This window comes from Bradysia coprophila, unplaced genomic scaffold (genome assembly GCF_014529535.1).
Source record: "Bradysia coprophila strain Holo2 unplaced genomic scaffold, BU_Bcop_v1 contig_87, whole genome shotgun sequence".
In the NCBI taxonomy this organism is placed as follows: Eukaryota; Metazoa; Arthropoda; class Insecta; order Diptera; family Sciaridae; genus Bradysia; species Bradysia coprophila.
Window position 1 is genome coordinate 2,498,782 of NW_023504014.1, and position 26,535 is coordinate 2,525,316.

General features: G+C 35.8%; 1 protein-coding gene and 2 long non-coding RNA genes across 3 annotated transcripts in view; 1 reads left to right on the forward strand and 2 right to left on the reverse strand.

The window, feature by feature from the left end:
- Nucleotides 1–13,059, forward strand: part of LOC119084685 — a 26,676-nt gene extending 13,617 nt beyond the window's left edge. Inside the window, exon 3 of the long non-coding RNA XR_005089111.1 lies at nt 13,013–13,059. This is a non-coding gene — a long non-coding RNA (uncharacterized LOC119084685). The remainder of the gene's footprint in view (nt 1–13,012) is intronic.
- LOC119084673 overlaps nt 1–26,535 on the reverse strand; it is a 125,666-nt gene that overhangs the window by 77,574 nt on the left and 21,557 nt on the right. The window lies entirely within an intron of this gene.
- Nucleotides 12,671–25,344, reverse strand: LOC119084687. Its single transcript, XR_005089113.1, has 3 exons — nt 25,170–25,344; nt 14,202–14,203; nt 12,671–12,681 (listed from the first exon to the last, which is right to left on the reverse strand). It is a non-coding gene; the product is annotated as an uncharacterized LOC119084687 (long non-coding RNA).

The following is a 26,535-nucleotide window of genomic DNA, read 5'->3' on the forward strand; positions in this document are numbered from 1 at the left end:
GGGTTGGTGGTGATGGTGTATGCGATGGGCGGTTTTTAGCCCGGTACGAAGTACATAGGAGCTTTTAGGTTTACGGTGCCGTGTGTAATTGATGGAATTTGAAGCAGACGGTAAGGGCAAAGTGTTAAGTGCCTATATTCATAGATAACGAATCCGCAATACAAAATTTGTCTGTCCATCTGTGTGTAACGTCGATATCTTGAGTAAATCAAATCCGATTTCAAAATTTTTTCCCCTAAAAGGCAGTTGAAATAGTGAGACTTAAGTTCGAAGATGGACATATTCGGGTCGGCTATTCGTGAGTCATGGCCGCCTAAGTGTTTTAAGGTCTTTGCGGATACCTACGGCAAAATAAACGATGGAAATGTAAATGAAACGTCAGGAAAGAAAAGTTTATTAAAATCGAGTGAGTGCACCGTGAGTGTATTTTGCATATAACTCGAGTAAATTTCATCCGATTTTTCTATTTTTTTAGGTAATTGAACGCCGAATCGAATATTTTTTTTACAAAATTATAATATTGGGTCCTTGGCCGCCACTAGGTGTATTTATACTCAATAAATTAAAATTTTTGGTCAATTTGAAATTTGTGTTACATTTGTGCGCAATTTGTACTAGGTGTACGCATTTCATAATAATTTTACTTTAACATGTTTTTACGGGCGCATTAGGCTTACGGTAAAAGTGGGGCGACAGACGCAATAGGATCGCGTACGCAATAGATATACGGGTTCGTACGGGGCTCAGCCGCGGCAAACGCTCTCCGACTGTTCTAATAGCTCGTTTTTTCTCGAAATAATGTGTGATGTTGTAGAGTTGAATAGACTGTTTACAGAAATTGTATATAGAACAAGCCAAATAGTAACAGTGGTGGAAGCTACGGAATGGAATAGATAAAACGAAATGTTTGTTAGGATCTCATGTCACAAGTTAGAAATTATTGAAGAGTTGGAGTAATAAAAAGCGACATTATTAAATGTGTATGCTTTTATTGGTTTGGTCTAAAGATTTAGTAGTTGTAACTTATGACGATATTGACTCTGTATGTCGAGTATCTAATAGATCGATTCACATTAACATTAATTTGACGACCAAATATTTTGACAATTTTATTCGATTACAAGAATTCTACTCACACAATTATTCGAATATTTAAATGTGTCACTGACGGTCGTTGAACATATGATTAATTGGAAGAATTCTTTTCATTTCTTTGCTGAATATATACTAAGCAATAATTGCATAGCTCACAATGCCTAAAGAGAGATTACGACATCAATTCTCTTTCCTCTATTCTATGTCAACTCTTACGATAAGGTACGATTCACTATTCTACTGATTTTTTTTTTCAAAATGATTCATTTATTTACAAACAATAATTTACAGAAAAATACTACAATGAAAAAACTTCATTCAATTTTTCCGTTTGTGGCATTGTATTCAAAGGTGAGGCGACATAACTACACGGTCAATATCGTCAGGAACGATATTATCGTTTTTTAGGCGATAGTATCGTCTAAAAAACGATAGTATCGTTTTTTGGACGATAGTATCGTTTTTTAGACGATAGTACGTCTAAAAAACGATAATATCGTCTAAAAAATTTCAGCCAGGACGATAATATCGTCTAAAATTATAAATTTTAAAATATTTTCAGGACGATATTATCGTTTTCTTGACGATATTATCGTTTAAAAAAACGATAATATCGTTTTTAAACGATAATATCGTTTTTTGGACGATACTATCGTTTTTTTGGACGATACTATCGTTTTTTTGATGATACTATCGTCTAAAAAACGATATTATCGTTCAAATAACGATAATATCGTTTTTTTGACGATAATATCGTCCTGGATGAAAATATCCGCTGGACGATATTATCGTTATTTTCTTTTTCTGAACAAATTTATCGTTATTTTGGACGATATTATCGTCCTGGTCGATAATTTTTGGGACGATAATATCGTTCTGGACGATAGTATCGTCCAAAACGATAATATCGTTTTTAATTTATTAATTTTTTTTAAATTTGAGACGATAATATCGTCCAGGACGATAATATCGTTTTTAATTTATTTAAAATAAAAATTCTAGACGATAATATCGTCCTGGGCGATATTATCGTTCTGGATGGTTGTTGAAGACGAAACACAAAATCTTGTAGATAAACACCTTTTTATAGACGGCAAATATATATTAAAAATTGGTTCATTTGGTTCCGTAAATTTAAATTTTATAATAGAAAAATTACACAGACTAATTATGAGACGATGCGAGAAAAAAAAATTAACTCCTAAGTTCCGACACCGTTCTGGCGCCCGGCTCGCATTGCGGCCCTCCGCTTCGCTTCGGGGCAATGGGCCGGATCGCTCGGCGTGTTAAAACGCTTTTTATGTACAATCTAAGTTGGTATTCATTTCGTAAAAAGATGAATTATTTAGGGACGAACTAAACGCCTTTTTTAAACACTGATGTGTAGGTGATTTCCTCTGACAATTGTTTTTTGATATTTTGGAAGAGAATTCGGTTCTTGCTGCACCTCTGAGTAAAATTAAGTCCTGGACAATATTACCACCCAAAACTAAACGATAATATCGTCCTGGGCGATATTATAGTTTTTTTAAACGATAGTATCGTGCTGGACGATATTATCATTTAAGAAAACGATAATATCGCCCAGGACGATATTATCGTTTTGGACGATATTATCGTACAGAAAACGAAAATATCCATTAGATTTTCTAGAACGGTAATATCGTCCAGAAAACGAGGATACTATCGTCCAGACAATATTTTAGAATTTTCCAATTTAGACGATATTATCGTCCTGGATGAAAATTTTTTGGACGATAGTATCGTTTTTTAGATGATAGTATCGTCCAAAAAAACGATAATATCGTTCCTGACGATATTGACGGTGTCGAAATGTCCCGCCACCGTATTCAAAATACTGGTTGCGTTTCATCATTTCCTCATCTGCTGAAAGACGTCGCTACAACAAAGTCAATGACAACAGAAAAATGCAGCTGCCGATGTAAAAAAAACGGTTACACTTTGAGCACTGCAGTAGAACAATTTTCTATTTTTAATGACCAAGCACTAGACTTTGAGGAACAATATAAAATAAACAGTTCGGTGCGTAGATTCTAATGCCGTTCGTAACTTGACACTTCTTATGGGATTTTATGCACGCAACAGACCGTGTGCGATTTTGAGAAAAAAGTTTCATTTTTCAATAAAAAGAAGATTTACCATGAAAACCATTGAAAAAAATATTTAATTTTTTTTATAGAAATTATTGAAAAATATTTTTGCCATCCCGATGCCATCCCACTTATTAGAATCTTAGTAAGAATCCAATTAGAATGAATTAGAATGGTTCGGATATCCTTTTAGTTTCATTCAAATTACAGCTTTCAAAGTGAGATATAAAATCAAGCAGACGCTTTTCAGATATTCTGTACACACATTTGTTCTACAGAATAATAATCTACATGAATTAAAAATAATTTTTTTATACTTCACACGGTCTACTGTCAAGTTACGAATACCAGGAGTTACGAAAATACGAGAATCGTCGTCCAGGCATGCTATAGAACAATTTTTGGCTCAAAATGAAGAGTTCCATCAATTAAAAATAGTAAAATACGAATGCAAATTTTTCGTCCTGACTGCTTTCTATAAAAATCAAGTTCGCTGGGCAGAGCGTAGCGGCTTTTATCGTTCTCAGAGATGAGCGTTTTCTATAAAAATTTTATATTAAAATAAATTGAAATAGCAAAACCAGTCTATTCACGCCGTAAGTGTGCCTAAAATTCAAATTTCAAGTGAACGATTCAATGAAAAAGTGAACTAAAAAGTACGTTTCAACGCTCACTTGTATGAAAATGATGCTACGTTAAAAAGACGTCCGCACTTTGCATTTTGAATATCGACCGCACTTACGGCGTGAATTGATGAGACCAGTTCTCTGTTCCGCACTACTTAAATAAATAATGAGTGATGTTATGATCCTATTTAATAAAGTCTGTAACGCCAAAAATCTCACTATTATTTACAGATTGTGACATTCTTCTAGTTCTTTGTACTATACAAAATTTATTAATAAATATGCAATAGATCTGCGCACCATAAATTCATACAATAGGAAACTATTTTCATGCCAATTCAATTCCAGCAAAAGTTTTCCGTTTTATCTAAGAAGTGGTGGAAGCATAAAATGGTAACGCGTTTCCATTCAAATATGCACATTATAATTACGAACGAAACGTTTTTCTTCTCTTTGCCTGTTTTTCTCAAAATGTTTCAATGTTGGAGGTACACTTTTTATAACGAAAATCTAGCACAGTAAAGATCTATGAAAGTTATAAAATTTTGTATTTTATTTAAGACTTTTAAACTTTGAGTTGAAATCGGTGAGAGTGAGCATTGACTTATTGATGTGACTTTTAAAAGAAACGTCTGGTGTAACCAGATCTGCTCTACACAACACAAGCATTTATAAACATATGTGTACCTCGCATCAAATCTTTTCATGTATATATAACTAGTAGAGTATCTGGTATTACTCTATTGACAAAATATTTTTTCGCAACAAGTGACGAAAAAAGGACTTTCCTTTGCCTTTTTTGCGAAAAACGTTGTATACAACCAAGGCTGTAAACTTTGGAAAGGTCACACAGACCGCCATTTTATTAGATACGCGGGAACACACCACGTCTGACGATTTTATATACAAGAAAATTCACCACATCATCACTGCGATGATTGTCATCACAGTAGGTGAATTTTTGTATGAAATCCGCCATGTTATCATCAAGTGTGGTGTGTAACCCGCGTATCTCTATCTGCGTGACCTCCCCAAAGGTTAGAAACATACTGAAGGTAATGCAAATGCTCAGCGGATCACAAATTTTACGGAACCCAAGTTTCGGGTAAATATAAGATTTGTTATATTGCTTGCGTGATGGTTGGCGTATTAATGTTGGTAGAAATGTGTTGCTCTGCGTACAATTTTTTGTGTTGAGTATAAATATGTAACCTAACAAAGTGAATTTAACTAGTGGCCAACATTGTAAAAATTATATTCACCCGAAAGTAGAGTGTTTGTGGATTTGCATTACCTTCAGTATGTTTATATACTTTGAAGGTTACAGCTTTGGTATACAACTCGATCATAATAGCTATTTTCATAATAAGGTAGTAAATGGGAGCACTAGATGTGAGGTTGCCGATACGAGCAAAGCGAGTTCGGCAACACATCGTGTGCGCAAAACCCCCATTTAATACCGTGTTAGGAACAAGATTTTATCTACTGTAATGTCATAATCACAATTAAAAACTAATTTAAAAAATCGAACTGAAACATCAACACGCCAATAGATCTCTTCGTTTGGTGAAACTGATGACGGAAACGTGAGGAATGGTGGGGAAAAGTGTGCAAACTAATTGAAAGCAACTTCACAATTTCACATAGTAATGAATAAGTGAATACGTCCAATTCTTTGAAATGAATGTAAATGAACTTAATACGGGGAATTCCCTTAGAAGCAAAGTCATTAGTTTGCACCACGGGTTGTTCACTTGCATCTCCGATATAATTTTAAAGATGGCAGAACGAAGTAAACTTTGAAATCAGAAATGTCACCTATTGCGCCTATTGCTAACTTCAAGTTAGACATGTTTCTTTTGGCATTTTTAAATTCAAAATATTTTTTCCAAACTAACCGTGAATTTTTGCTATTTTATATTTAAAACAAGATTTTTATCACATTTCATTAAATCAAATCAGAGTAATTAGAGGTTTTAGAAACTTAATTGTGGTAAATTATAAACTGATATATCAAATTTAGATGGTCATTCATTGCTTCGTTCCGGAATGCAAATCATTTGGAACAAATGGATTCCATTCCTTCCCAATTGATCGGGCACGTCGGCTGAAATGGATGAAAGCTACGAAATCAACGCACTTGGGCCCGACAGAATATCAAAAAGTCTGTCGGAAACATTTCAAGGAGTCTGATTTGGTAACTGACGTTGATGGAAAAAAGCGATTGGTTGCAAATGCAGTACCAAGCCTGTTTTTGCCAGAGTCTTTAATATTAGATGGGGATCACAATTACGCATTGGTGTGTTAGTTGTGAGACAGTGTATTAACTTAAGTGCTAACTCGTAAATATTTTCAGACTCATCAAAACATTCCACAAGGTCGAAATTTCAAGCGTCCAAAACGACCAAAAACAGAAGATTCATTGATAGTAAGTTATAATGTGGATGCTTCCACAAAACGTTTATTTATGTGTTGATTTCATATTTCAGAGGTCCGACCTAATTGATGTTGGTGACGAAGTAGAAGTCTCTGTCGGTCGAGCGGAAGAAAGACAACTTTCTCATTTGGGCCAGTATCTAAATATCGATTACGTCAAGTCGTTAGAGGAGAAACTGCTTAAAAGCAATAAGGTTGGTCCTTGCAATCAATTTGCCGAGTGCAACCAAAAATTCTGAAACATTTTTTCATCTATATTAGGAAAAGCAGATCCTTTCGACAAAGTTCCGGAATGCCAAAAACCAAGTCAAAAGACTTCAGAGCAAAAGAAAAAATTTCAAAATTGATGACGATAAAGTCTTGGAGTATCTTCGTAACAAAAAAAAGTACAGCAGTGCTCAACTTCAATTTCAAAAAATGCAGCTGAGAAACGCAGGTAGAAAACCGCACGGGCGTCGCTACTTACCAAAAGAAAAGAGTTTGTGCCTTGCACTTTACAAAAGCGGTCCGAGATCATACCGTTTTCAAGAACGTTTCGTGGCACTTCCGACATTAAGCACATTAGGACGTCATAGTGCAAATCTAATGTTCAGCGCGGGAATCAGTCCAAAACTATTCGCTTTCATAAAAGAGAAAGTCAAGAATTGGTCTGAAAAAGAACTGGCCTGTACATTAGGGTTTGATGAAACATCATTGAAAACACGAACAGAATACAACAATTCAACTGATGAGATCGATGGCTTCGTAGAATTGGCTGGTATAAGGAAGCCAGTTTTTGCCACTCATGCTCTAGTTTTTATGGTGCGTGGAATATGTAAACCATTTAAACAGGCGGTAGCGTTTTATTACACACATGGACTCAAATCGTTCGAGTTAGCTGAACTCTTAACATTGGTTATAGAGGCGGTGCTAACTACAGGTACTTTTTATAATCAAATGGGAAGCTATTAAAACAACGAACGAAATCTATGTGAATCCAATTCTATATTTTAGGTCTCAATGTAATCGGTACAGTTTCAGACCAGGTCAAAATAAACGAATCGACCATTCACTGTCTCATGGATCGAGATTTCGTTAGATCTCCTGGTGGATTACTACAGTTTAAAGTTCAGGGCAAAACAATTATACATTGTTATGATGTACCGCATTTGCTGAAAGTTCAGCGTAACAACTTGCAAATCAAAAACATGACACACTGCATACAAAAACGTTGGGAAATTTCTGGCTGTAATGATGTTGGTACAACACAAGTAGCTTCCTGGAAAGACGTAGCAGTTCTTTTCGGAAAAGATAAATTTGCATTTCCCCGACGTCTGCCGAATATAAAAGATGAGCACATAAATCCTATAAAACTAAAAATGAAGGTGTGCGTTGCTACGCAAGTTTTTAGTCAAACTTTCGGTACCGTGATGCTGGAATCTGTAGAGAAAAAGCACCTGGATGCAGAGGCTGTTGGTACGGCCCAAATCCTGCTTTTTTTCAACGATTTGTTCGACTCAATGAACGGTGGTGGCCCAGTTCAGCCCGGAAGCTTGAAAGGATCAATAAACAAGGATTCTGTGCATTTTGTATATTGGGAGTACGCACTGAAAATGTTGTCGAAAATGAGTTTTGTAAGTATTGACACAGGAGTAGTCAATACAAGATCATTGGTCATCAATAGATTCATGTCAACAATACGAGGTTATCAAGAAATTACGCGACTTTGCTTAAACATGAATATAGAAGAAGTCTCTTTGAGGTATTTTCTTATTTGCACAAATAAACTTTGGGAGAACGATGGGGTAGATGTGATTTTGTCCGAATTAGTATTGTTGATGTCAACACCTCAACTATTCGATCAGGTTGTAAGTGGTTCCGAGTCCCAGATACAGAACGATATGTACGAAAACAGGAAAATGCGAAAAACTGCTCATTCCATTTAAGACTCATTTATTGTTTTACATGTCCGTGTTTACTGTTAAGGTTTTTAATGTTCAATACGTGCCGTCATTTTGTGTGCTAACAATGTGTTATGTTCCTCAAAACATTTTTAAATTCGAAACTAACAACTCAACCTTGATTTGTGATCGTTGACAATTTTGTGTGCTAACTGAAACTATTTTTTGATTCCAATTCTTAGGAACTGTGACTCGGATGGTCTTGAAAATCTTTTCGGTTGCATAAAATCTTGTTGCCAGATTTCTTGTACACCGACACTGAGACAATTTCGAAGTGGCTACACAACCATGACTCTGAATAATCTTTCAGGCGCCAGGCCTCTCTCAACGAACTGTGAACAGGATCCTTCTGTCGCACTGTTGGATAATATTCACGATCTAATCGTTGAATTCAATTCGAAAGAAAATCCCGCAACAGACGAAGCCCAAGAAAATGAATTATACGACGACATTATTTGTGATCCTCAATTCACAAAATCGGAATTAAGCATTTTTGAGAAGGAGTCGTTGTCACACAGTTCCAATTTAATTTGCGGTCAAATTATTAAAGGAACTTATTGTGAGAATTGTCGATCGTCACTTCGATCGAGTGTTAACCTGCCAGAACTAAGCGAATGTCCTTCTGCAAAATTCAAAGAGCAATGTGAAAAAATCTTTCGGCACACTTCGCAGGTAATACCACTATTTTGCTCAGAAAAACACCTTCAAAAGGTCGTGATTGAAGAAGTAAAAAAAAATATCGCTGAAACGAACCAAGGTGGATTTGACTTGGGTTGTACAAAGCACAGGCCTGAAATTGTCAACAAGCTATACGAGTCCACTGTTGATTATGCCCTTACAATGTTTTGTAAAAACTTAAATGACATTCTCACTGGCAAAGTCAAATCACTTCCAGAAGAACCTAATCAAATGCAAGAACAGGCACGATCTTTCCTTACTAAAAATGCTCGCATCGGAAAATATTCCGACATTTTTCAACAGTCATAAGAACAGTTCCCTTTTAATAATTTTCAATTCATTTTATTTCGCCATAACAATATAATTTTAAATACAAAAAATTTTTGAAGTAAAATTTGAACAGAAGACATAATTCAAGTTCAATTGAAAATGTTGTTTGGCCTGTAGTCATTTTATTATTGTAAACACACACATCATGTAAAAATGAAATTCGATTTTAGGCCGTGTGAATGTATTGATCTTAATTGTTATTTAATTTTTTATGATTGAAGATTGTAAATAAAAACTTTTTCTTAAACTAAAAAATTTTGCTCTTCTTATCCAGGAAGAAAGATTGAACTCAGTTCACAAAATCGGAATTAAGCATTTTAAAAAAGGTGTACACGACAGCTTCTCATGCCGTCGGAAAATAAATAACAAGCACCACAGAGACATCTTTTTATACCAATGCTTCCATCATCGTCAGTCGATAAGCTAGAATATTTTTTTAGGTTTCAAATCTGGTTTTCTTTCTAAGTAATTAACTAAAATAAATAACCCATTCACTCTTGCAACAACAAATCTAGTGTTTATGTGAGATATTATTAAAACAAGGATTTGCAAATAATGTATGATGCATCAGTCCTACATTTACATATTAAACCAAATGTGTTGAAGCAAGTACTTCAAATCATACACATTCCGATCAATTATCAATATAATCACATTCATAGAAACAAAGGCTAAACTATTTAGTTGACCTAGACGTAGATTACTCTCACAACACAATTTTTACTGTGCCACTGATAACCACAACAACACAAATTTTGTAATTGCAACAATGAACTGTTAATTATATGTTTTCTTTATAGATAATTAATATATTTACCGGAGCTGTTTCAAAAAACTAATATTTCCTTGTACTTCAACCAGTTTTCAAAAACAAATAAAATTACGTGGAGAGGTTATGTGGCGGTTTTGACAAACGTCAAAAATATTCTATTGCAACTAACTTAACTACGGGGTAGTTCAATATTTTTACTTTTGTAAATGTAACAGCGCTGACGTACCCGTGGTTTGCACACAAAACCGAACCGTCGATCGTCACGCCAGCGGTCATTTTAGTGATCTATCTCAGATCTAGTACACTGTCAAGTACCTGCCAATTTTCAGTGAATAAATGTAAAATTATTGAAGTTAGCCGTGCGCAAATGAAACATTATCGAAATTTTCAGCTCATAAATTGACATTCTGAGAACGACGTGTTTAAATCTAGCTCATTTTGATTCTAAAAGTGTCACCAAATTGTGAATATTATGACATTACAGTAGATAAATGCTTTTTTAGGCACACGATGTGTATCCTAAAAAAGCATTTACCACTCGGTTGTATTAATTTTCGTTGGTTCGGATAGCAATTCAAAAGGCTATCGATGCATTGATCCAGCCACAAAAAATCTCGTAATCAGCCGTGACGTTATATTTATGGCGAAGGTAAGAGATTCAATCACACAGTCAACTGAGGAATTTTTTTCAGTGAGGGTCAATCGCGACAGTGAGGGCGAATTGTCTGAAGAAGAATTGGATTCTGATCAATCAGTTGCTACCATTAGAAATTTATCGAACGATCAAAGCCACATTACATCGGATGAGGAGGATCAATCGTTTGACGATGAATTGCGAGACCCGGACTATGAGCCAGACAACAGTGAACTAAACGATACGACGATGTATGTGCGTCAAGAACAATTCGACCGGAACATTTGTTCGTTGACAGGTCAACCACCTGGTGTAGAGCCTGTGACACTTTGTGATGCAATTTCAAGCAACGATTCGGATTGAACGATAACAACACCTGGAAATTGGTAGACCTTCCGCCAGATCGAAAACCGGTAAAGACAAAATGGGTTTTCAAACTCAAGAAAGATGAATCTGGTAATGTCGTTCGTCACAAGGCACGATTAGTTGCAAAAGGATGTTCGCAACGCTACGGCGTTGATTATCTGGAAACATATTCACCTGTTGTCCGTTACACGTCGCTACGATTTCTTGTTGCGTTGGCAGTGAAAAATGGGTTACGCAAAGACCAAATGGATGCAGTAACTGCGTTTATGCAAGGCGATTTAACGGAAGAAATTTATTTGGAACAACCGGAGGGTTTCAACGACGGTTCAAGCCGATTGAATAAAGCGATAAATGGCCTAAAACAATCTGGAAGAGTTTGGAACATTAAGCTCGTCAACGCGCTAAAATCATTTGGGCTGAAGCAGTCGAAAATGGATCCTTGTGTTTTTTACACAGAAGCGTTCAATTTGTTGCTGGCAATTTGGGTTCACGATAATTTCATTTTTTGGAAGGACGAATCGATTTTGAAACAGTTGAAAGATTCTTTATGTTCAACGTTCAAAATGAAAGATTTGGGTCGAGCAACGAATTGCGTGGGAATCCGAGTAACATACAATCAAAACAGCATTTGTTTGGACCATTCAACATACATCGCTGAAGTTCTCAAACGATTTGGTATGGCGGATAGCAAACCTGTGTCAACACCGAGCGATGTGAATCAAAAATTGTCGATGAATGCAACATCCAACAATGAGGAGGATGAGAATATTACTGGAAAGGTACCATATCAGGAGCTTGTCGGATGTTTATTGTTTATCGTCCAAGGCACGAGACCGGATATAGCATTCGCTGTCAACGATGTTAGTCGTTTCAATCAAAATCATCGTTCCATACATTGGAAAGCGGTCAAACGAATTTTGCGCTACCTCCAAGGAACAATTGGATGTAAGCTTCGATATTCTAAAAATGGAAATCAAGATTTAGTTGGTTACACCGATTCGGACTGGGCATCAGACATTGATAAGAGACGTTCGTGTAGCGGAAATTTTTTCAAACTTTCCGGTGGTGCTGTTTCATGGTACAGTAAACGTCAGCAAACAGTAGCACTGTCAACGACCGAAGCGGAATATATGGCATTGGCGTCGAGCGTTCACGAATCGATTTGGTTGAAACAATTTGGCTACGAGTTGGACAAAAGTTTTGGTGGGTTAGTCACATTGTTTTGCGACAACCAAAGTGCAATCGATTTAGCAAATTCTGATGGATACCGACAACGCACAAAACATATCGATATTCGTCATCATTATTTGCGTGAAAAAGTTGCTGATCGTACAGTGATCATCAAGTACCGTGCAATCGGAAAGTTGTCGAACATGTGAACAAAAGGGTAATAAAATACCAAACAATAGAACAATAGAATCTCTTCTATTGGTATATTGTTTGTGATTCTATTGTTCTATTATTCACATGTTCGACAACTTTCTGACTGCACGGTACATTTCGACTGATAATATGGCTGCAGATAATCTCACCAAAGCGGTTAGTAAAGAAAAACATAATTTTTGCTCTCAGAGGAAATGTAGTTGTGGTTTTAAGATTTGCTAACTGATTTCCAGTCTAATTTCGTTTACATTTAATTTTTTAAATTCAGTTTAGTAATTTGCTGATAAATTTATTTTTCTAATTATTTTGCCTAAATTTTGAATTACGCTTTGAACTAAAATTGCTACCTGAAATCTAATTAACAATCATAAACAATCATAAAAATTGAGGGTGTTGAGAGCAACCCGACTACTTATATTCACCGCCTAATGTAACACGTAGATACATTGTAATTAGGATGAGAACTCTTTGAATAAAGTTTAGTTCTGATTGTAAACTCAATACGACAAGTCGCATTTATTATTTCCATCGCTAATAGTCTGCCATCATTTCAACTACCAGTAGATAAAATCTTGTTGATAACACAAACACTTTAGTAAATGGGGTTTTGCGCACACGATGTGTTGCCAATACGAGCGGAGCACACCTAGTGCTCAAAACAAGCCCATTTACTAACTAGTTAGCAAAATAGCTATTGTCTACTTAACTGAAAAGAACTTTGTTAATTTCAACTGTTACTGTAAACCATATGCTTACAATTTCCGACATAAACTAGGTCCCACCTTTTGGGTGGGTCAGGTCACTTGACTGACAATTATTGCAATGTAATTTTGATCAGCTTATTTTTCATTCTTAAACTTCCTAAGCATCTTAAATCACTATCACCGATACAATAATTTAGTTTTTGATATGCTATAAACTAACTTCAGTCTGTGATGAGCTGTCAAAGAGTAAACATCTCTGCCAAATCAAGGACATTCAGTCGATGATTGGCTCTCAAAGAGTAGACATCTCCACCAAAACAATAGTATACTTCAGTCGATGATTGGCTGTCAAACAGTAAACATCTCTGTCAAAACAATGGTATACTTCAGTCGATGACTGGCTGTCAAAGAGTAAACATCTCTGCCAAAACAAGGACATACTTTAGTCGGTGATTGGCTGTCAAAGAGAAAACAACTCTGCCAAAACAAGGACATACTTTAGTCGGTGATCAGCTGTCAAAGAGTAAACATCTCTGTCAAAACAAGGACATACTTTAGTCGATGATTGGCTGTCAAAGAGTAAACATCTCTGCCAAAACAAGGACATACTTTAGTCGATGATTGGCTGTCAAAGAGTAAACATCTCTGCCAAAACAAGGACATACTTCAGTCGATGATTGTCTGTCAAAGAGTAAACATCTCTGCCAAAACAATGGTATACTTCAGTCGATGATTGGCTGTCAAAGAGTAAACATCTCTGAAAAACAATGGTTTACTTCAGTCGATGATTGGCTGTCAAAGAGTAAATATCTCTTCCAAAACAAGGACATACTTCAGTCGATGATTGGGTTTCTTCTCTTCTTCTTTTTCAGCCTGTTTCTGTCCACTGCTGGACGTAGGCCTCCCCAATTCTTTTCCATTCCGAACGATTATTTGCCACTTGTTGCCAATTTGCGCCTGCAATTCTCTTTATACCATTACTCCATCTCTCTGTTGGTCTACCTCTAGGTCGTGTTTTAGGTGGTCTCCAGTTCATGATCTTTTTGGTCCAACGTTCGTCCGTCCTTCTTGCAATATGTCCCGCCCAGCTCCACTTTAAAGATGCTATTCTTTCCATGACATCAACGACTTTTGTTTGTTGTCGAATCCATTGATTTGTCATTCTATCTCTGAGCGTAATTCCAAGCATACTTCGTTCCATAGCTCTTTGTGCCACTCTTAATTTATTTTCGGAAGCTTTTGTTAACGTTAACGTTTCCGCTCCATATGTGAGCACAGGAAGGACACACGTATCGAACACTTTACGTTTCAGACTATTGTTCATTTTGCTTTGGAAAATTAGCCTGAGTTTTCCGAACGCTGCCCATGCAAGACCAATTCTACGTTTTATTTCTGCAGTTTGGTTGTCTAGACCCAACTTCAATTTGATGATTGGCTATCAAAGAGTAAACATCTCTGCCAAAACAAGGACATACTTCAGTCGATGATTGGCTGTCAAAGAGTAAATATCTCTGCCAAAACAAGGACATACTTTAGTCGATGATTTTCTGTCAAAGAGAAAAATCTCTGCCAAAACAATGATTACTTCAGTCGATGATTAGCTGTCAAAGAGTAAACATCTCTGAAAACAAGGACATACTTTAGTCGATGATTGTCTGTCAAAGAGTAAACATCTCTACCAAAACAATGGTATACTTCAGTCGATGATTAGCTGTCAAAGAGTAAATATCTGCCAAAAACAAGGACATACTTTAGTCGATGATTTTCTGTCAAAGAGAAAACATCTCTACCAAAACAATGGTATACTTCAGTCGATGATTGGCTGTCAAAGAGTAAACATCTCTGCCGAAACAAGGGCATACTAGTCGGTGATCAGCTGTCAAAGAGTAAACCAATCAAAGCAAAGTACTGCTGTTTTTGTTATCCGGAGAGCCACTCATGTATAATAAGGATACAGAAGAGAATTGTTGCACTGTGTGGTATGTTTGGTTGTGCTGATATTGTTTGCTATGCTAGTTGATATGTGTTGTGTGCATACTTATATTGCGCTCTAGGTTTTAATGTCGGTCGCTTGAATGACAGCAATATCTACTAATGCGGCTAAATAGCACGCTTCACATGCTATTTAACGGTCCCAAGCCCGTGAAAACGCAGAGGGTAGAGTAGGGTATTTGTAGGGTTTAGTTAGTTATGAATAATTTAGCGAAGGATAGGACATCACGTTAGGGAAATTTGTCACCCTTCGATGTGTAACAGCTAATTTTGCAAAGAAATTCGATTCTAATGTGAACTTTCCACTGGTAAGATAGGTGTCCTTACTTGATCCATTTGCATAGCACATACATGTGTAGCGAATGTGTCTTGTTTTACCACTCATTGCCGCCGGTATACGTTGTATATAGTTCACATTAGTTTTGAATTTCTTTCGGGTTAGCGATCATTCGATAGGTGATCAATTAACCTAACTCCTTGTTAGGCAATGAGAAACTGTTTATACGATCATTGTGTATCAGTTATAAGCAAACTCTCCTTAAAATTGCCACATTAGGTGGGGTAGATAGGACGCAACGTTAGGTCAATTGTAAGCCATCAGAGAAATGATAACGGATGTCTGGGCCGGGACAACACCATCTGTTGTCATTTCTCTGTCACCCATCGATGTGTAACAGCTAATTTTACAAAGAAATTCGTAGTTAATGTGAACTTTCCACTGGTAAGATAGGTGTCCTTACTTGATCCATTTGCATAGCACATACATGTGTAGCGAATGTGTCTTGTTTTACCACTCATTGCCGCCGGTATTGGTAAGATAGGTGTCCTTACTTGATCCATTTGCATAGCACATACATGTGTAGCGAATGTGTCTTGTTTTACCACTCATTGCCGCCGGTATACGTTGTATATAGTTCACATTAGTTTTGAATTTCTTTCGGGTTAGCGATCATTCGATAGGTGATCAATTAACCTAACTCCTTGTTAGGCAATGAGAAACTGTTTATACGATCATTGTGTATCAGTTATAAGCAAACTCTCCTTAAAATTGCCACATTAGGTGGGGTAGATAGGACGCAACGTTAGGTCAATTGTAAGCCATCAGAGAAATGATAACGGATGCCTGGGCCGGGGCAACACCATCTGCTGTCATTTCTCTGTCACCCATCGATGTGTAACAGCTAATTTTACAAAGAAATTCGTAGTTAATGTGAACTTCCCACTGGTAAGATAGGTGTCCTTACTTGATCCATTTGCATAGCACATACATGTGTAGCGAATGTGTCTTGTTTTACCACTCATTGCCGCCGGTATTGGTAAGATAGGTGTCCTTACTTGATCCATTTGCATAGCACATACATGTGTAGCAAATGTGTCTTGTTTTACCACTCATTGCCGCCGGTATACGTTGTATATAGTTCACATTAGTTTTGAATTTCTTTCGGGTTAGCGATCATTCGATAGGTGATCAATTAACCTAACTCCTTGTTAGGCAATGAGAAACTGTTTATACGATCATTGTGTATCAGTTATAAGCAAACTCTCCTTAAAATTGCCACATTAGGTGGGGTAGATAGGACGCAACGTTAGGTCAATTGTAAGCCATCAGAGAAATGATAACGGATGTCTGGGCCGGGACAACACCATCTGCTGTCATTTCTCTGTCACCCATCGATGTGTAACAGCTAATTTTACAAAGAAATTCGTAGTTAATGTGAACTTCCCACTGGTAAGATAGGTGTCCTTACTTGATCCATTTGCATAGCACATACATGTGTAGCGAATGTGTCTTGTTTTACCACTCATTGCCGCCGGTATTGGTAAGATAGGTGTCCTTACTTGATCCATTTGCATAGCACATACATGTGTAGCAAATGTGTCTTGTTTTACCACTCATTGCCGCCGGTATACGTTGTATATAGTTCACATTAGTTTTGAATTTCGTTCGGGTTAGCGATCATTCGATAGGTGATCAATTAATCTAACTCCTTGTTAGGCAATGAGAAACTGTTTATACGATCATTGTGTATCAGTTATAAGCAAACTCTCCTTAAAATTGCCACATTAGATGGGGTAGATAGGACGCAACGTTAGGTCAATTGTAAGCCATCAGAGAAATGATAACGGATGTCTGGGCCGGGACAACACCATCTGTTGTCATTTCTCTGTCATCCATCGATGTGTAACAGCTAATTTTACAAAGAAATTCGTATCTAATGTGAACTTTCCACTGGTAAGATAGGTGTCCTTACTTGATCCATTTGCATAGCACATACATGTGTAGCGAATGTGTCTTGTTTTACCACTCATTGCCGCCGGTATTGGTAAGATAGGTGTCCTTACTTGATCCATTTGCATAGCACATACATGTGTAGCAAATGTGTCTTGTTTTACCACTCATTGCCGCCGGTATACGTTGTATATAGTTCACATTAGTTTTGAATTTCGTTCGGGTTAGCGATCATTCGATAGGTGATCAATTAATCTAACTCCTTGTTAGGCAATGAGAAACTGTTTATACGATCATTGTGTATCAGTTATAAGCAAACTCTCCTTAAAATTGCCACATTAGATGGGGTAGATAGGACGCAACGTTAGGTCAATTGTAAGCCATCAGAGAAATGATAACGGATGTCTGGGCCGGGACAACACCATCTGTTGTCATTTCTCTGTCATCCATCGATGTGTAACAGCTAATTTTACAAAGAAATTCGTATCTAATGTGAACTTTCCACTGGTAAGATAGGTGTCCTTACTTGATCCATTTGCATAGCACATACGTGTGTAGCGAATGTGTCTTGTTTTACCACTCATTGCCGCCGGTATTGGTAAGATAGGTGTCCTTACTTGATCCATTTGCATAGCACATACATGTGTAGCGAATGTGTCTTGTTTTACCACTCATTGCCGCCGGTATACGTTGTATATAGTTCACATTAGTTTTGAATTTCTTTCGGGTTAGCGATCATTCGATAGGTGATCAATTAACCTAACTCCTTGTTAGGCAATGAGAAACTGTTTATACGATCATTGTGTATCAGTTATAAGCAAACTCTCCTTAAAGTTGCTACATTTCGGACCTAACTCCTCGCCGATTCCTACGGGAAGAAAAGAGGGCACAGGCAGGGCCTTGGGGGCAGTTCCCAAGTGCGCTCAACTGTGAATAATCTTTTTCAACATCAGTACATGAAATATTTATCTAATAAAAAAAGCGTCATAATTGTCAATATTATATAAAATCAGGGTGAAGGTGACGCACCTCTTTGTGTTATAACTTACAAAGTAACTGATATCTCTTGTGGTGACGCATTCTGCGTGTGAATCAAATAATTTGAGAAAAAAATACTTAGTCGAATGTACTTAGAAAGGACAAATTTTTGGTTTAATTAAAAATCCATTAGACAACAATATGTATGAAATAGTGATGTAAAGCTTTAAGCTTAACCATTTCTTTTGTTCTAAAATAACATTTTTAACTAACAATACGTGAAGTAAGAGTAGGTCCGGAAGGAAAGGACAATTGAGGACATATTTTATGTATAATTAAAAATTATTTATTCTTTTTTTCTTGAAATTTTATTTTACCAAAATTTAGCTTACAAATAACTTTGAATCATTTAAATATTATGGACGGATGACTTAACTTAACTTAACGAACTTTATTATTCAAAAAAATACAAATTACAAATATAATATAATATTTCACTTGCAGCAACGGACGGCTTTCCAACTTAATTTAGCGTTAGTGTGTTAGATGCTTATTTACATGGCGACGGACGAGCGAGAAGGCGAAAGGAAGGAATTATGGACGGATGATTACTAATTAAGGATCAGGATCACTAATTATGGACAAATTGAAGACAGTTGATTGAAAGAAGAGAACTAAGCGATTTAGCACCAAGGAAAATTATTTGATGTGTGGACACAAATTTGCAGATCTTCAACTATTTTTTTTGTCTAATGCACCTTTTGAGTGACTGATATTTTCTCAATAGATTTTTGTAATTGTAACAAAAACGTCAGCAATTAAGTTAAAACTTTGTAGGATTGAGCCATCTCTCTTAAAATTTCGTATTTTTGAGATATTTTCGGCTATACGGCATGTAGATAGTTGGGACAAAGTGTCACTTGTACAGTTTCGATTGCGAAAAACTTTTTTTAAGAAAACACAATTTTCGATCATTTATCAGAGTTTTAATGTCCATCGACGCACCCAGTGCATTAAGTGATTTCCAGTGTTTGATAACTTGGCGCAAAATATCATAAGTGGAAACAACTTAATTGACTGGGAACATCGATGACTGTTAAAATTCGAAAATGTCTCAAAATGTTCCGCACCAAAAAAAGCCCACTGTAATTGTACGGTATGTAGACTTAAGATAAATTGTCAGTTGTACAGCTTGCTTAACTCTATGTATTACCCAAAACTTCCAAAACAACTGATATCCCACAAAAACCTCAAAGAGGAAAAGGTGACGCTAGTGTAGTAAAAATCAAACTTCCAAAACATTTGATATCAGTTTTGGTGACGCATTCTGCGCCTCAACGTAATCAATTTTTACCAAGAAAATTTTAACAAGGAAATATGTCAACGAGAAGTTTACCGATGAGATTTTACAACGAAAGCTTTACAAAAAAAAATGCGTCACAAAGTGGCAGATGATTATTGTCGTATGAGGGGTTTCCTCAGCATCTGTCGCTTGTGACGCATTTTTTTTGTAAAGCTTTCGTTGTAAAATCTCATCGGTAAACTTCTAGTCGACATATTTTCTTGTTAAAATTTGCTTGGTGAAAACTGATTACGTTGAGGCGCAGAATGCGTCACCAAAACTGATATCAAATGTTTTGGAAGTTTGATTTTTACTACACTAGCGTCACCTTTTCCTCTTTGTGGTTTTTGTGGGATTATATACAGACTAAATTGAGGATATTAGATAATGTAAATGTGTCTTTGGCAATATGTCTCAAGGGTTGATAAAACAATCCATATTAGCTATGCTAAAATGAAAATATAATAACTAAAATGATTTAAGTGGTTGTAAATTGACAATAAATTACCGATCATAATGTTATCGTATCTAATGTCAAGAGATGTGTTAACTGTTCAAACTTTGCAGCCAGATTTTAAGCGAATTAAAACGATTCAACTGTTTATGAGGTCTAAGATTTACCAAAATTTAAATTCGTTAAAATGTTTCGTTCGAAAAACCTTAAGCACTGTTTTTAACTGTGCACTGTTTTTACTTAGTTCTTCTTCTTTTTTATCTTGTTACGAGCATTGTTCGTATCTGAACAAATTTACATTCACATTCACATTCATGGAGCTCTTTTTTGCGATAAGATTTCTCATTTCTCTTAAGGTTTGCAGGATGAAAGATATTTCACCGACATGTGCATTTAAAATATTAATAAAAAAAGCGAAACAAAAATGCCAAGTCTTTTAAATTCTGATTCACATTCGTTTTATCGCGATAGAAACTAATTGATTACAATGAAAGTATAAAGAATGTTCCAATGTCGTCCTGGAGGACTGAACGGTTTTGTAAATGCATTCATTTGTATACATAGAATGGACCAATTAGACATACCTGTTTTACACTTTCATTGCTTAGCATGACTCAATCATACACTTCCATATATGTAAAATTTGCATTAATGTTTACCTGTACAGGAAAAATAAGAATTATCAAAATCTGTTACTTTGGTTTTACTTAAAGTTACAGTGTTCACGTTCACAGATGGACATTTTTTTCCCTTACAATACGTCTCTCCTTACTCAGGGACCTCAACGTCTAACTCAGAAAAATCGAAAGAAACTAAAAAACTTTACGCTATCTACATTACCTCTCTTCACTTCGATTCCTATCCTCTGGATAAAAAAAAGAGTTCGAAAAAGGACATGAAAATTGTTTTCCGATCCTATTTCGGTTCGGCACTTGATGTAAGAAAATACAAATTGACAAAATTCTAGACTTGCGTCCGATTAAGATTTAGATATAGCGACCAAGTGTCATCTTATTTTTTCCCCTTTTGTTTCTGCTTTTCATTTTGTTTTCTCTTTTTTTCGCCATTCGTACACATTTAATATGTTGCCATTTTCATAAAAATACATGTTGGAGCATACTATACTTATGCCACAAGCTAAAATATCTTTTGCGAGGGTGAATGTTATACGTATGTACAATATAAAAACCCTAAAAATTTGCCAAGAGATAAAATTCCAAGACATCGAATATATTGCGTAAATACCGAGATGATGTTTTGGCCTTTTACTAGAACTTTTATGTCCTACTATGTACATCAAAGTCCAATGTTATTATCCTCCGATACACAAATAATAATAATAATTAAATGTAATTACATTTGGGCGGAGAGGTAATTATGACTTAACGTCTTTAATAGCAGAAGTGGTTTCTGACGTAAGCTGACGCCAAATATTTTTTAAAACGCAACGCGTACATCCGACCTCTAGGAATGTTATTTAGTGAGAGCTATTTCTAAGAGAGCTGCATTTCTTGTACGAATCTAAATTTCTTGTACGATTTCTTGAAGACTGAATATTGCTTCATTTCATTTCATATAATTTGTACAAAAAGAATCCCAAAACGTTTAGTTAGACATCGATTCCAACGATTGATGGTTAATGGCCCCTCTTCGAAAAACAAAACTGTCTCGATTGTTATGTCGTTCGTAATTTAACAGTTCTTATGGAATTTTGTACATGAAACTGTCAAGTTAAGAATATTATAAGTTCCGAAATTACGAGAATCGTCGCCTTGGGCAATAATATCATCTTCTTGGCGATAACATCATTATCTGGGCGATAATATCGCTAATATATTCTTGGTGTATACAATCGCCAAGAGGTTTATATAAACTTATTAACACACCCCCAACGAAGTTCAAATGGTACTTCTCTGCAATTTTCATCAATAATCACGCGAATGATGACTAACCAATAATTCAGAACCATTGACACATTCGACAAAATAATAATCACATATTACAATCCTCAATTCATCATAAATAAATTATGTGGTTGGTATCGAAATAAACATACAAAACGAATCGCTGTTGTGTGCAGCAAACAGTTTTTCCTAGCCATCAGTTTCAACAACAAAAAACTGAGTTTCCTTTATCGTACCCTCATGATGTAAATTCTCTACTACCACGTGGCTATGTATGTATGCTATTTAAAGGATAAAGAACCATTATTGGGAATTCAAAGAAAGAAAGAAAAGAAAAAAACGTAAAATCGAACCATAACATCCCAACAAAGAGAAAAAGTAAAACCTTAAAATAAAAAGTGCGTGGCTCTTCAAAAATGTTCCTTTTTCTTCTGCCTAACTTTTCGTGTTTCCTTTATTTCCATCAAAGGATCTAATTTTGGTAGTAATAAAATCCTATCGTAAAACCAAATAATGTTTCAAGGCTTATTATACTTGGGCAATTTAATGTATGCCTCTAATATGACCAGACCATAGTCGAGCCCACCATAATAAAAAGGACGCAAAGATTTTTATTTGATCTTTGAACCTATAAAACATTTTCTCTTCGGTGTACGTTACATTCGCCAGCAAGTAAATCTTTTAGCTTATATTTAAGGGCGGCTAATATGTGTGATGACAATATTATCACCTTTTTGAGTATGAAGCTAAGAAATCTGAAAGGCAAACGTCAGTTTCTTTATTGCAGATAATTTATTGTTAACGACAATTTTTTATAAGATTTTTAACTTGCAGGAAAATGTATAGAAATGTCGGTAAATTTTTCTGTTCAAGAGGCGACCAAATGAGCAAACAGGGGCTTTGCAGAAATTTTCTCAGGTTTTCGGCCTCTTATATGAAAAGTTGTATACGAATCTGTTGCGGATGGTTTATTTTAGGCACTTTAGCGAAATTGCTATAATATACCGTCCACAACAGATACGTAAATAACTATTCTAGATGAGACCACACTCTCAAAACAGAAAACATGTCGACTTTCACTTTTGTCTTCCCGTATATAACAAATTCATCGTAATACGCTTGCCGTCTATAAAATGTTAAGCGATTAGCTATTTCCAAAATATCCGCATTAGATTTGAATGTTTTGGAATTAGGGTTTGGGAAGCACAAGTTTTTGGCCGACGTAACGGCGAGCGTAACGCTTCGTCCAAATTGATAAAATAAAATCATGTAAGGGTTCTATTTTAGCAATACAAATACACACATGCAGCGCACACATACGCTACTAAAATAATATTATTTCTGTTCCGAAAAGGTAGCTATAAAGCCGTTGTAACGTACATACCACACACAGTGAACAAATAATCAATTTCCACTATAGTTACAACTCGCAATATATATAGTCTAATTATGTTTTGCTTTCAGCATAATATTGTGATCTTTTTGGGGTAATTAGGTCATTAGAGCGAGTTTTGTGTTGTTTAGGGATTAATTCATAGTTAAGTGTGTGCTCATTCGGGTTTCATTGTTCGTCGGTATTCGTAATTCAAAATTGAGTTGAATCTGAAACTATCAATCTATATGCGATGCCATGACAGCCGTTTTGACCTTATATAAAAAAAACTTTTTACGCTAACCTACAACGATTGTAGAAGACTATATCATTTATCTGCTTTTGATCAGTTGTCTCTTCGATACAGGAAGGACGAATTGATTATTACTTTGTTTACTATGGGATTTGTTTCGGGCTAAACCGAGCTCTCACGTCTTCTCCATTTGGGTGTAAATATGTATTCCACAAAAACCTCAAAAGAGGAAGAGGTGACGCTAGTACTGTAAAAGTTAAACTTTCAAAACATTTGATATCAGTTTTGGTGACGCATACTGCGCCTCAACGTAATCAATTTTGACCAAGAAAATTTTAACAAGAAAATATGTCAACGAGAAGTTTACCGGTGAGATTTTACAACGAAAGGTTTACACAAAAAAAATGCGTCACAAAGTGATTATTGTCGTATGAGGGGTTTCGTCAGCATTTGCCACTTGTGAAGCGTTTTTTGTAAAACTTTCGTTGTAAAATCTCATCGGTAAACTTCTCGTTGACATATTTTCTTGTTAAAATTTTCTTAGTCAAAATTGATTACGTTGAGGCGCTGAAACTGATATCTTGTTTTTTTTTTTGAAGTTTTGAGCAATGCTTAGAGTTAAGCAAGCTCTACAAGTGACACGTTGTCCCATTTCTCTACATGCCCTATAGCCGTAAATATCTCACAAATACGAAATTTCAAAATGGCCGTCATTTTCTTTAAATATAGAAAAAAATTCCAACAACGAGACTGTACAATTGACACTTTATCTCAACTCTCTACATGTTCAAAATATCTCAAAAATACAAAATTTCAAGATGGCCGCCATTTTCTTGAAATGTCGATACAAGTTTTCCGCAATCGAAACTGTACAAGCGACATTTTATCCCAACTCACTACATGTCGTACAGCCTGGGACAGTCAAAAAAGTGTATTTTTATTCTATACGTGCTTCATCGATTTCAGCTGTTTTGCCATTGTAATTTGTATTGTTAAAACAGCTGAAATCGATAAACACGAAAATCATAAAAATGCACTTTTTTGACTGTCCTTGGCTGTATAGCGAAATATGTCTCAAAAATACTAAATTTCAAGATGGCCGCTATTTTCTTGAAATGTCGATAAAAATTTTCCGCAATCGAAAATGTACAATCGACACTTTATCCCAACTATGTACATGGCGTTTAGCCGAAAATATCTCAAAAATACGAAATTTCAAGATGGCCGCTATTTTCTTGAAATGTCGAAAAACGTTTTACGCAATTGAAACTGTACAAGTAACACTTTATCCCAACTCTCTACATGCCCTATACTATAGGGCCTATAGCCGAAAATATCTCAAAAATACGAAATTTCAAGATGGCCGCCATTTTCTTGAAATGTCGATCCATATAAAGTTTGACATTCGACCATACCTTGTGTTGACGTTCATTGATCAAACCCACATGAAACATTTCTATTAACTCGACTATGGTGAAAAAGCTGAAAATGTGAGAAGGTGCTTCAATTTCAAGTAGTTTGAACATTATTTTTTGATCCGGTTCAGTATGGGAAAGTTAAAATGTTCACCTCAATGAATTTATATACTGATAGAAGGTGGATATCGAACAAGAAATGCGAGATCAACACCTCGCGAGATTTTTGACATTAGGCGAGAATAATCGGCAATGGTAGCCCGGTTTGTCTGTTTTGGTTGTCCACATTTTTAAAATTTTAGCACACTCTGGTTAAGAATGTATGAAAGTCGCGCTCCGTAAAATGATATAAAATAAAATAAAAGAGAGAAAAATAATAAACATTTTCGGGATTCTGTTATTTTTGATTGAATAATAATATTTATGCACTGTAGTGCGCAAATATTCATTTTGCGTGCGTAAATACGCATTCGATGAAGTGTAAAATTGCTACAGTACATAAAATCTTGTTGCTAACTTGCGCCTAAACTGGAATTTTGCGCATACAATGTGTTGTCAACCTCGGCTTCGCCTCGGGTTGACAATTGTCACATCTATTGCGCAAAATTTCCATTTAGGCACATGTTAGCAAAATAGCTATTAATTTTCCTTTCTACAACTGCTCGATATGAATTTTGACGATTTAACGCGCGAATGGAAAGTCTCAGTTCCGTAATTTGGGGTGAATGGGAACATTTGTTACTTTCTGATCTTCGAAATTGTTGCTAATTTCTATATTTTTATGAGTTTCTACGTCGAATAATATGAGTTAGAGCATTAACTTACTAAAATCGACTGGTTTTCAAGGATATTCTTACCTTTCCTCATACTTTTCTTTTAATGCGTAAAGAAACCAACTAGACACATTAGTGGGGTGAAATGAAACAAACAAAATGTTTGCGTTAGAAACGTTAAATATTCAATCGATATTTGACATCTAGGGATGAAAACAATTTTTTGTGGACTACGCCAGTCTCGGTCCCTTACCCATCGCACACCCCTATCATAACACTAAGAAGACGGCAATTAAGAACGAAAAAAGTGAGAAACAAATTTGAAACCAATGAAACAAAAACAATAAAAAAATGGGTGGTATTGGTTCAAAAATCTAGTAGTAATTCTCAAAAGAAGCCTTTTCTGCCCTTTGCTGATAAGTTATTTGCTATTAGCAATATTTGATTATAATAACAAATAACAATAGGTTTAGCAATTCTCAACCGATTTAAAAACAAGGCATCAGAACAGTCGGAGCGTTTGCTGCGACCTAGCCCCGTACAACCCGTAATCCTATTTCGTCCGCAACCATAATACGTCCGTAGCCCTAATAAGCCCGGAACCCTAATACATCTACAACCCTCTAATGCGTCTGTTACCAAAATGCAAGTCAAGTTGGGCATTGTCAAATTTACTGAAACTGTTCATTTTTAAAATTGCGCATAGCGCAATTACGAAAGCCCGTACGAAGTACCTTTCAAATAAAA